A 10,745-nucleotide genomic window follows, 5' to 3' on the forward strand; every position below is an offset into this window, starting at 1 on the left:
TGTTTCCAATGATGGACCCTAAGGGAGAAAAGAGGAGACTGTAGAATAGAGAAGAGAAAATAGTCCAAGGAAATGAAATATTTGCGAGCTCCTATCACTTTTCATCACATCAACACCTACTACAAAAGTAAATGGAGCACCAACTTCTAATTGGGTACTCCACCTATTCTAATTTGTCTCCTATTGAATTGTGGTGTTTGGGCTTAAGCTATCTATACACATACAAATCATATCTTTTGAGATAGTTCTAGCAAATCGACATGTGCATGCCACAACCATGATGCCCCTGATTTGTTCAATCACCCATCATTACTTTGTAGGACATCACACAAAGACTTGAAAAAGAATCCACAAAGGAGAGATCAAAGCATCTTTAAAGGAGTATTAATATCAATTACACATCACTCAAAATACTATATATTGTGGATAAGCATGTATCTTTTAATTTTGATGACAGTTAATGACTTTAGATTGTTTAGGGATATACTCCACCAATTTTCTACCTTTTATCGTACCATTTCCTTAGTGGTGGAAGGGGGATGGGGAAGGAGCTCACTATGTGTAGACCTTCATGTCATATGTTCAAGGCCTTCTTACAAAATGCATCATTTGGGAATTTCTCATTGATAAAATACACCATTTTTTCTTCACACATTGATAAAATACACCATTTTTTCTTCACATATTGTAATGTTTTTCCAAAATCCTTAAGTCACCCCCTTCTATAAGTACATTTTTGTAAATTGCATGTGCTATAAATTTCTTTTTGTAAAGTCACATGATAAGCACATAGTATTGAGTAAAATTTCATTGTCATTTCTATCATGTGTAGCCTTGTTGTTGTTGTTGTTGTTTCTATATGCTAGTGTTAACAAGTCATGAGTCCCTATAAGGAGCAAGGGTAAGGGGATTGATGACATGTTGGTAGCTACTAGGTCCCCTGAAGCTCAAAAAGTTATGGTGATGGAGGAAAGCTTGCTCATCATAAAGGAGTTATAGACACAATAATAGTAGAACGGGTCTCCTGATAGCATGTTGTTCATCAAAAGCACTTCTTCCCAAATAATCAAATGTTTGCTTTTGTGCCTCTATTTATGCTATTGCACACCCATATTTTGGGGAGGGATGGAGGTTGGGGGGTGGTCAAAGAGAACTACCATGCTATTGGTTCTATAACCCTACCACATACATAGCCAATCACAAGGGGGAACACACTTGCAAGCCCTGTCCACACTACTATAAGAGGCTAGATACATGATAGCTCATTTGTAGATAGTCATAACATTTGACTCATCTAAGAGTTTGAGATATGGAAACTCACAGTTGGGAAATTTATAATGTTATTATGGTATATACACAACCACCTATGAGACCTTCTCCAACTTACCCTAGGTACCCTATTGGCTAAGCTAGCTTATTGGCGCATACATAAGCGTAGTTGACAGCAGCCTTGAGTCCTGCAGGCCCATGGGTGACCTATTGCTTGCCATCTAGGCCATCTACTTATAAAGCTCCTAGTTCCCTTTCTAGTCCCCTCCCTTTTACCAGCTCCAAAGGATGGGCTCCTCTACCAAACCACCATCTCCCTATCCTGCTCACTCCACCATCAACCTCAAGGCGGTGCTTGCACTAATCTTTAACAGAACCTTGCCCTCCATAGCCACCTCCCTCCTATGCTTAGCTATCATCAAAGTCCCACGCCTCTTCAGCCCTCACATTGATGAGCCTGGGCTTGCCATCCTTGCCTCGCTCTCCCTCCCCTTGCTTGCATTGGCCATCTACCAATTCTTCCTATCCAGCTCCAAATCAGTCTATCTGCTGGACTTTGTGTGCTACCGTCCCCCTGATGAGAGGAAGCTCCCCATGGCAGGCTTCATGGCCAAGTCCAGACTCACAGAGATGTTCACTGAAGAGAGCCTTGAGTTCCAGAAGAAGATCCTCCAAAGGTCAGGCATTGGCCAGGAGACCTATTTTCCTCCTGCAGTCACCAATGAGCCCCCCGACCCCTGCCTTGATCAGGCACGCCGCGAGGCGGAGCAAGTCATGTTTGGGACCCTTGATGAGCTCTTTGCCATCACCAACATCAATCCCAAAGACATTGGCGTCCTGGTGTTGAACTGCAGTGCGTTTTGCCCTACTCCATCGATGTGCGCAATGATAGTGAATCGATACCGCCTGCGCAGCAACATCATAAGCTACAATCTGGGTGGCATGGGGTGCAGTGCATCCCCAATTTCCATTGGCCTGGCACAGGACCTGCTGAGAGTGCACAGGAGGACCTATGCTGTTGTCTTATGCACAGAGAACATAACATTGAATTGGTACAGGGGCAATGACAAGTCCATGCTTGTGTCCAACTGCTTGTTTAGGCTTGGGGGATCAGCTGCCATATTATCCAATGTGAGGGCTGACAGGAAGAGGGCCAAGTACGAGCTTCGGCATGTCATCAGGACGCACAAAGGAAATGACGATGCATGCTACAATTGTGTACAACAGCAGGATGATGCGGGTGGAGTGTTGGGGGTGAAGCTCTCAAGGGAGCTTATGAGTGTTGCAGGCAATGCCCTAAGGACAAACATCACCACATTGGGGCCTTTGGTGCTGCCCCTGAGTGAGCAGTTCTACTTCTTTGCCACACTGATTGGCAGAAAGGTCTTCAAGAAGAGCTTGAGGCCTTACATACCCGACTTCAAGAGGGCATTCGAGCACTTCTGCGTGCACTCGGGCGGGAGGGCAGTGTTAGATGAGGTGGAGAAGAACCTCGGCCTGACAGAGGTGCTGATGGAGCCTAGCAGGATGACATTGTACAGGTTTGGCAACACATCCAGCAGCTCACTGTGGTATGAGCTGGCCTACTTGGAGGCCAAAGGGAGGGTGAAGAGAGGTGACAGAGTGTGGCAGATAGGATTTGGGTCTGGGTTCAAGTGCAACAGTGCAGTGTGGAAAGCCCTGAGAGACACCCATGCTGACAATTGCTGGAGCCAATTCATTGATAAGTTTCCAGTGGCCATTCCTGCAGTTGAGGTCTTCTAACTGGGCAGGCAGGCTCACCATATCTTCAAACAACACTTGCTATATATGGGAATACTGTGTCCAGCTGGTATTGATTGATAATCATGGCCATCAACTGATATGTGTCAAATGACACACTAAGCCCACCTATGATCTGTGGAAATGCAGATCAAAGAGCACCCATATATTCTTTCTTTCACCTGAAGCTTTAGCTTCAAAGCTTTGATGGTGCACTGAGCAGGTTGCCTCTGAGCACCAAGCATGAAGGAGAAATTATTTGTGGTTAATGCAAAATAATTGCAGTCCAGAAAAATGCAAAATTCTACCAGTCTATCTACCTAGCTGTTGCTGAACAATTTTGTCGCAAGATAAGAAGTTTTATTGGGAATATTATCCTTTTATTGGGCTTTTGCGCGGCTGTGTTTTATTGTAATTTGTGGCTGGAAATAAATTAGGGCTTTATTTATTTCCTCGACAGTTAGAAAACTGCAAAGAGTGGATAAAATTGATGTGACTGGTAAATTATTCGACTGTGACTGGAAATTGGAATGTTTAGTGGGCCCCGGCACGCGCGTTTTTAAGACTCCTGGACTGTCCGGTTCTTTGCGTTCTTTCGATTTTTGTTTTCTTTTTAAGGCCTTCGAAGGGCAAGTTTCAAATTTCAATTTTAAGGCATTCGAAGGGCAAGCTGCAACAAGCATTGTCCACGGCAAACATTCCTGGAGGTGGGCCATTGATGCCTTCGCACCACTCTCATGAACTGTGAAAAAAGGAGTGTGCTAAGAGCTGTGTCACTAGCCCCACTATTCTTGCTAAGGAAATGGATGGCTATCTCCACTAATGTTGCTAATGAAATGTATCCTAAGGTCACCCCCACTAATCTTACTATCGTACTACGGGTAATGGGGTAGGACACAATTGTATTTCCACGACAGGCTGGTGAACATGACTTCTATCTGCTTGTCTATTTGTCTCTGAGGATTGTCAAGTGAAGAACCATAACAACACAACCATAGGAATTCTTACTTTCATATAGTCTGTGAGGATTGTCAAAAGTGAAGATCATATGCAGTATTAACAACATGTAGATCTAACATTTCTCTTTATGGAGAAACATAGAATTCTAGCTCTATTGGACATATGAAAATAAAATATGTTATATTGGCCTAGTTTACATTATGATTTCTTTGATATCCATGATTCGATATCATTGGAACTCCTCTCTTTGAACTTATATTCATTGGAACTCCTCTCTTTGAACTTATATTTTGGAAGCATCATAAAAGTCTGCTAAAATTAGAGATACATTTGTATGGAGAAATAAAAAGAGATACACATGCAAATTAATATAGCTTTCATGATTTATTGTTTCATTTCATAGCCTACTAATTTTTTTCTAATCTAAGATGAAGCAATTATTCTTATCAAATAGCTTTCTCACTCGACCAGCAAGACCCACGGACTACTTATTATTTCAAGCGTTTCAAGCCAAGTGCAATGGCTATCTCTCACATAGTCGTAGGCACTCTCACACATACGAGTGTAGTGAACTTACCTCTATGCTCGATCGAGTTGCCTCCTCCCTCAAGCACTCCAATAGCTCCACGATTCAAGGTGCAAGCTCAAGTAAGCTCTATCCACAAGCTCCAAGCTCCATGCTCCATTGCTACGTACGAGACAAGAGAAAAGAAAAGAAGAAGAGAGGAGCAGATGGAGAGTTTCTCCCCCATGGTCCCTCACCCTCACACACTTACTCCCTTACACACACTTTCTCAAGCACAAGCTCAAGCAAGTAAGAAGAATTAAAAGAAAAGAAGAGGAGAGCAAGTTTTGGCCACACACAAGAATAAGCTTCTTCATTTACTTTTTGCCTGCAATGCATGGCATCCATGCTAGTGAAAGTGGGAGTTGGGTCAAACATCAGGGGAGCCTATGGTGTTATCCCACACTTTAGCACCTAGTTTGTGTCAAGATTGTGGGAGAGAAGGAAGGAGTCTCACTTGTAGCTTTCTTGCTTGCACAATGGAGGAATGCACATACAGGTGGAGGCTAAAAACAGTTTTCCTCTTCTTAGTTGTGTAAGCCAAAAGAACACACGTACATAGAAATAGAAGAACCCTATATATGGGTCTCAAACCAAACTCAACTAACTAAGGTGGCATACTAACTGAGCCACGAAGTAGAGTAGATAAGGATAGCTGTCATCTAGCTATTATTCATGGGCGGTGTACCAACCGCATCTGCAACTGACAAGTCGGTGACATAAATGCACAATGGTTACCCTGGCATATCACGAGTGGAGCTTGATATCTCAACACTCCCCCTTGAGCTCAATCCCAATTCCTGCACACCAAGCAAGTCTCTGAACTTATGCAGCTTCTCTGCGCCCAATGCCTTCGTGAATATGTTAGCTATCTGATCCTCTGTGCTGACGTAAACTAGATCAATAAGACCTAGTAAAACCCTCTCCCGCACATAGTGATAATGCACCTCAATGTGCTTTGTTCTAGCATGATAGACTGGGTTATTTGCCAAGTGTACACTGCTCATGTTGTCACAATAAATGACAACTGGCCCATTTGTAGGCTGATGCATATCATAAAGTGTTGAGATATCGAGCTCCACTCGTGATACGCCAGGGTGACCATTGTGTATTTATGTCACCGACTTGTCAGTTGCAGACGCGGTTGGTACACCGCCCATGAATAATAGCTACATGATAGCTATCCTTATCTACTCTAGTTCGTGACTCAGTTAGTATGCCACCTTAGTTAGTTGAGTTTGGTTTGAGACCCATATATAGGGTTCTTCTATTTCTTTGTACTTGAGTTCTTTTGGCTTACACAACTAAGAAGAGGAAAACTGTTTTCAGCCTCCACCCTTGTGTGTATTCCCCCATTGTGCAAGCAAGAAAGCTTCAAGTGAGACTCCTTCCTTCTCTCCCACAATCTTGACAGCTTCTTGGCATACCTCTTGATGGTGGGCACATAGCGCTCCGGTGGAGAGGCGCATGCCACATGCTCCCGCCTTCTGCGAAGAGCGTCTTTGCATGCTAGATCCCCATGATTCTCCATGCATTCCGCTGCAAAAGGAAACCTGCAAGATGCAATCCAAGGGCTTAGGCCTTGATACAGGATACAACTGTTTGCATGGAAGGGATTTTAGTGTGGTTTATGAAGCGCATATGACAAGAAGGGGAGGGGTGAGGCATGCGGTGTTTGTTGTAGAGGGATGGCCCCCATGCTGATGTTCGCGTGGCCTCCAATCATTAGCGGATATTAGTTCATGCTAAGTCGCGTGGACTGGTTGTCGTGGAGTGGGACAGGGCACATCCTCGAAAGAATAGACCAACAAGGGAAGAAGGTGTATAGGAAGGGACTACACCTTGTCTACACAATTAGAGTTGTTGGTCAAGGCCTCCTATGACGGCAATATGGGTTGCATGCCCTTCACTTGGAGGTGGGGCTGGTCACACGACTTTTAAAAGTGTGATGAGAGGAGGACCTGAGGAGCTTAGCCTGTCAAACCCAACTCTTCTCCTTGTGCTTGACTACCATTGCTTGTGTGTGTTGATATTGTTTATACATGGTGACACAAAAATCAATGTTTATTTATATACATATCTATGAATCCATGTCACTTCACGAGGATAAGAACCAAGTGTAGAACTCGGGGTTGTACCGGAGCGTGGCACACACATCTAGTATTCGTGGCAGCTGACTTAATACTGATAGATATTTTGCCACGTCGAGTAGCATGGAACCTTGACCGAGTCTACTGGCAATATGTAACTCCTTCTCAGTGAGAACCTTATCAATCAAAGGGCCCTGTAGCCTAGTCCCAGCTAAGTCCGTACCCCGAATGTCAGTGAGCACTCGAAGGGAAGTTGGTGCCACGTAGGTTGGGTCTCTTTGAGACTGCCATTTGGCCAATCGCTCTTCTGAGACCGTCATGATCTGAGCCCCTAGTTTGGCCATTACAACGCAGCTTTCGCACAACGCTGCTCAAATTGACTTTGGCCTGCTGACAGTCGCTTTAGTAGCTCTATTTCTACGAGATTCAGTCGACAGAGCACTTCATTGAACGTGACGGTTAAGCGTAGTTCGTCAGCCTCCTCGTCAGGGATGAGTCGCATCTGTTCATGCAGGAGCCGGTCATGGTGCCCGTTAAGATGTTCTTGTTCTTCCCATGATAGAGGAAAGGTCAAGTAAACTCCAAGCTGCTCCTTAGGGATCATGCCCATGTCCGCAAGGATGTAGACACGCGCGACCACTTTGAACTTAGCCTCCAACTTAGTTAAGCATTCTGTGACACTTCTATGTTCAACGAGGGCTTGCTCGGTTGCTATCTCATGCAAAGTTCTAAGAGTTTCCTTAGGCTTTAGCATGGCTGGGGGCTCAGGCCTAGATGAGCAAGATTGGTCCACGCTAGGTTTTCTTATGCTCTTGGGGTTCTCACGTTTCTCCTGAGGTTTTGCTATTATTTTGTCATGGTTCTTCTCGGATGTGACTGGTATAGATTTGTCACCTTGTTGTGACAGCGTTGTATCCACTCTTGTTTGATCAATGTGAGTTCTATTGTCAGTGGATAGAGTGTTGCAAGCAACTGTTGATGGCAACGGTTGCTTTGGTTTCTCAGAACACACGGATGTGTCTGGGGTTTCACCGCTATTAGGAGAGGCATCAGTGGGTTCATTGGTGGATGGAGTCGATGCTTTATTCATCAGCTCTCCAGTGCCCTTCGTCCTAATGTTCTTTGGGTCCACAACCACCTGCATCTGTTGTTGCTGTTTTCTCTGCTTTCTCCTCTTTTTCTTGGTCAATGAAGGTGCCTCTCTCAACAACTCAGGACCCTGGGCTATATCGACCGTTGATGTGCTTGGTCAGGCCTCAGCATTTCCCTTCTCTAGTGTGTCCTTATGGGACATAGCCGTGGTTTGCTGAATAGCCTTGCCCGGTTGTGAGGGCACAACTGCTGCCCTTTTCCAAGAGTCTAGCTTTTCAACTAACTCCCCTGCATTTAACTCCCCCGTCCTAGGCTTTAGGCACTTTGAAGATGCTGGAGTTGTCGAGGGATTTGGTTGCGACACCTCCTCCACAGGTAAACTACTAAGGACACGTTCCACAAGGGGCATTGTCATGGCCAAAGATTGTGACTGGTGTAGTCTTTGATTGGAAGTAGTAGTGGCTAGTTTAGTGGACTCGCTACCATTGGTAGACTGCGGTGTCAAGTCCTTAGGCAGATCAGAAGTGGTCGTGCCTTTTGTTGGCCTTTGAGCACTCATTTGTGTAGATCGAACATGAGCTGATCTAGTCGCATTAGGTGGCTCAGGCATATCCTTGGGTCGAGAGCTACAGATGGCATCATGTCGCACCTCTTTGACGGTTGGAAGCTTAGATGGAGATAGAGATTGGAATTGAGCAATCGCCCTTGACAACTGCTATAGTGCTTCCTGTGTCTGTTTGGGAGAAGAGGGCGTAGGAGATCTAGGACTCCTAGGTGGATGTGGCACTAGCTGAATGATTTTCTCAAGGCTATTCGATGATTGTGCCATTTGCTTTGTTGAGCGAGTAGCCTTGCCATGAGCAATGTTGTGCCTATGATGTTTGTTCTCCCCTTGGGAAATCAAAGGCTCATTGGGCACTAATGGCTTTTGTGCCTGCTCAATGGCTACGTATGACATCTGTCTATCTAGCATGCTAGGCTAGGGCTCTTTCCTTCGAACAATCATGTCTAGTTTCTTGCCTTGAGACCTAGAGTTTCTTTTAGATTTCCTCATGTGCCATGATTTTGATGCACTCTGGCCTTCAGCTGATAGAGGCGGTTTAGTAGGGGGTTTTGGTATCCAAATCCATTGGTTGCCTGCATAATACCGTTGAGCACGAAGCAACGCTTTGGATATCCATTGCGGCGTTGTGCTAGCTCTCCATCGATGCCTTCGCCTATAAGGCTTGCGATTCTTTTGTGGTCTTCTACGATATTTGTGAGTCCAAACCTTGTCCTTGGCCTTGTCTCTTGACCTTCTTGTTTCCGGCATGGCTCACTCATTGGTTCTCGTTGTTCGACCTGTGCTTGTATCAACTCTTCCAACAAGTCCTTGCCCTCATTTGTAGGCTTGACTGTTATGTCATCACCTTCCTTGCCTTTCCCTTGCGGTTTGATGAGGTCACCCTTGCTAAAGGTGGTGACTATCCTCACACCCGGTAGTGTCAGGTGCATCCTCTGTGCTACATATTCAGCCTCACATTTGGTCGCCCTTTTGAAGGGTCTTCCTAGGAGGGTTTCTTTCTTGCAGCTAGCACTTTTTGGAGGAACATGAAATAGGATAGGCAAGCTTTCCATTTCAATTGTCGTAAGGATTTTGCACTTCCCTATGAGTGCTTGTGGGTGTCCCCCATAAGGGCTAAGAGTTGCACTAGTCGGTGTGAGCTTTGGTTAGCCTAGTAGGGTCCATGATTCATAGGTTAAGATATTAAAATCTGCTCCTTCATCAATTAGAGCATCAATAGTATGCTCTCTTTTCGCGGTGAGTTTGACCCTAAGATAAGCAGGTGGTACTATGTCTTCATCTTCCGGGTCCTAGCTTGTAAATTTAAGCCTTCTGACAGATGCCCTTGAGTTCTCGATTGCACGACCAGATGTGGATTCTCCACTGCTGTCTTAGATCGTCAGTGCAGTGCTATTCAATGTACATCTCTCATCAAGAGTGTCATGTCTAGTCATCTTCGCATTTGTAGCTTGCTGAAGTTGCATTTTGCTCTGACTAGACACGGTTTGAACACAATGTACATGTGTTCTTGTGGTGTGGCCTTTTTGCCCTGGATGGCTAGATTAGCCCATTGAGGTTCTAGGGTCTCTGTTTCTCTCTGTTCGGGTATGGGCTTTTGGTTGCTCTTTTGCAAGTGAGAATCCATGCTCGTGTAGAGCCATCACTACACTAGGGCCCAATTTGGAGGACCTGTCACGGCGCGCGTTTTCTCTCCAACCTACTCGGGGGAGGTGCGGAGGGGGCAGAGCCCCCTCTGCGGGGGTCCGGGGGGGCAGTCCCCCCGGCCCGCAGGGCCGTTATGGTAGACGCCATATGCAATTTGGAGGACCTTTTATAGCCAAATTTTGAATTACGTGCTCTAAATTTTAGCTCAGTTATGGATCTGTGATGTGCCTTCAGCTCTATGTAGCCTTAGGGGTCAATCTCAGGGTTTAGATGTATCAAAATTTGTGTTCTAGACACGTGTCTGATTTTGACAGTTTTCTGTCCGATTCTCAGATGTCCGATTTTTAAGAGTCTGATTATCAGAATCGGATGTCCGATTTTGGGTGGGTCCGATCGGACCAGTAGTCCGATTTTTTGGTCGTGTCTGATTCTAGGAGTCGGATCAAAAAGTGGTCTGATTCTGGGAATCGGATTGGACAGGGTGGTTCGATTCTGAGCTGGTCTGATTCTGGCTGGTCCATGGTCCGAGTCTGGGACTCGGACGGCTTGGTCCGATTATGGACTCGTCCGAGTGTCCGAGTCGGACGGATTGGTCCGAGCGTCCGATTCTCAAAATCGGACGAGTTGGTCCGAGTGCCACGTGGCACGCTCGATTGGGCTGGTCCAATTCTGGGAATCGGACGGTATGACTCCCGAACTCGGGTGGTCCGATTCTGGGAATTGGACCACAGCGAGTTGGTCCGAGTGCGCCGGCGGCGGGCGCGATTCCTGTGCGTTTGACCCCTCCTCACTGTCTGGT

At 45.6% G+C, this 10,745-nt stretch overlaps 1 pseudogene; it reads left to right on the forward strand.

Moving 5' to 3' along the window:
• Positions 1-1,526: 1,526 nt before the first annotated feature.
• On the forward strand, positions 1,527-3,445 carry LOC148017607 (3-ketoacyl-CoA synthase 11 pseudogene; annotated as a pseudogene).
• The last annotated feature ends 7,300 nt before the right edge of the window (positions 3,446-10,745 follow it).

This window comes from Lygodium microphyllum, chromosome 22, assembly GCF_053477565.2.
Source record: "Lygodium microphyllum isolate KBCC chromosome 22, Lygodium_microphyllum_v1.1.10, whole genome shotgun sequence".
Classification (NCBI taxonomy): domain Eukaryota; kingdom Viridiplantae; phylum Streptophyta; class Polypodiopsida; order Schizaeales; family Lygodiaceae; genus Lygodium; species Lygodium microphyllum.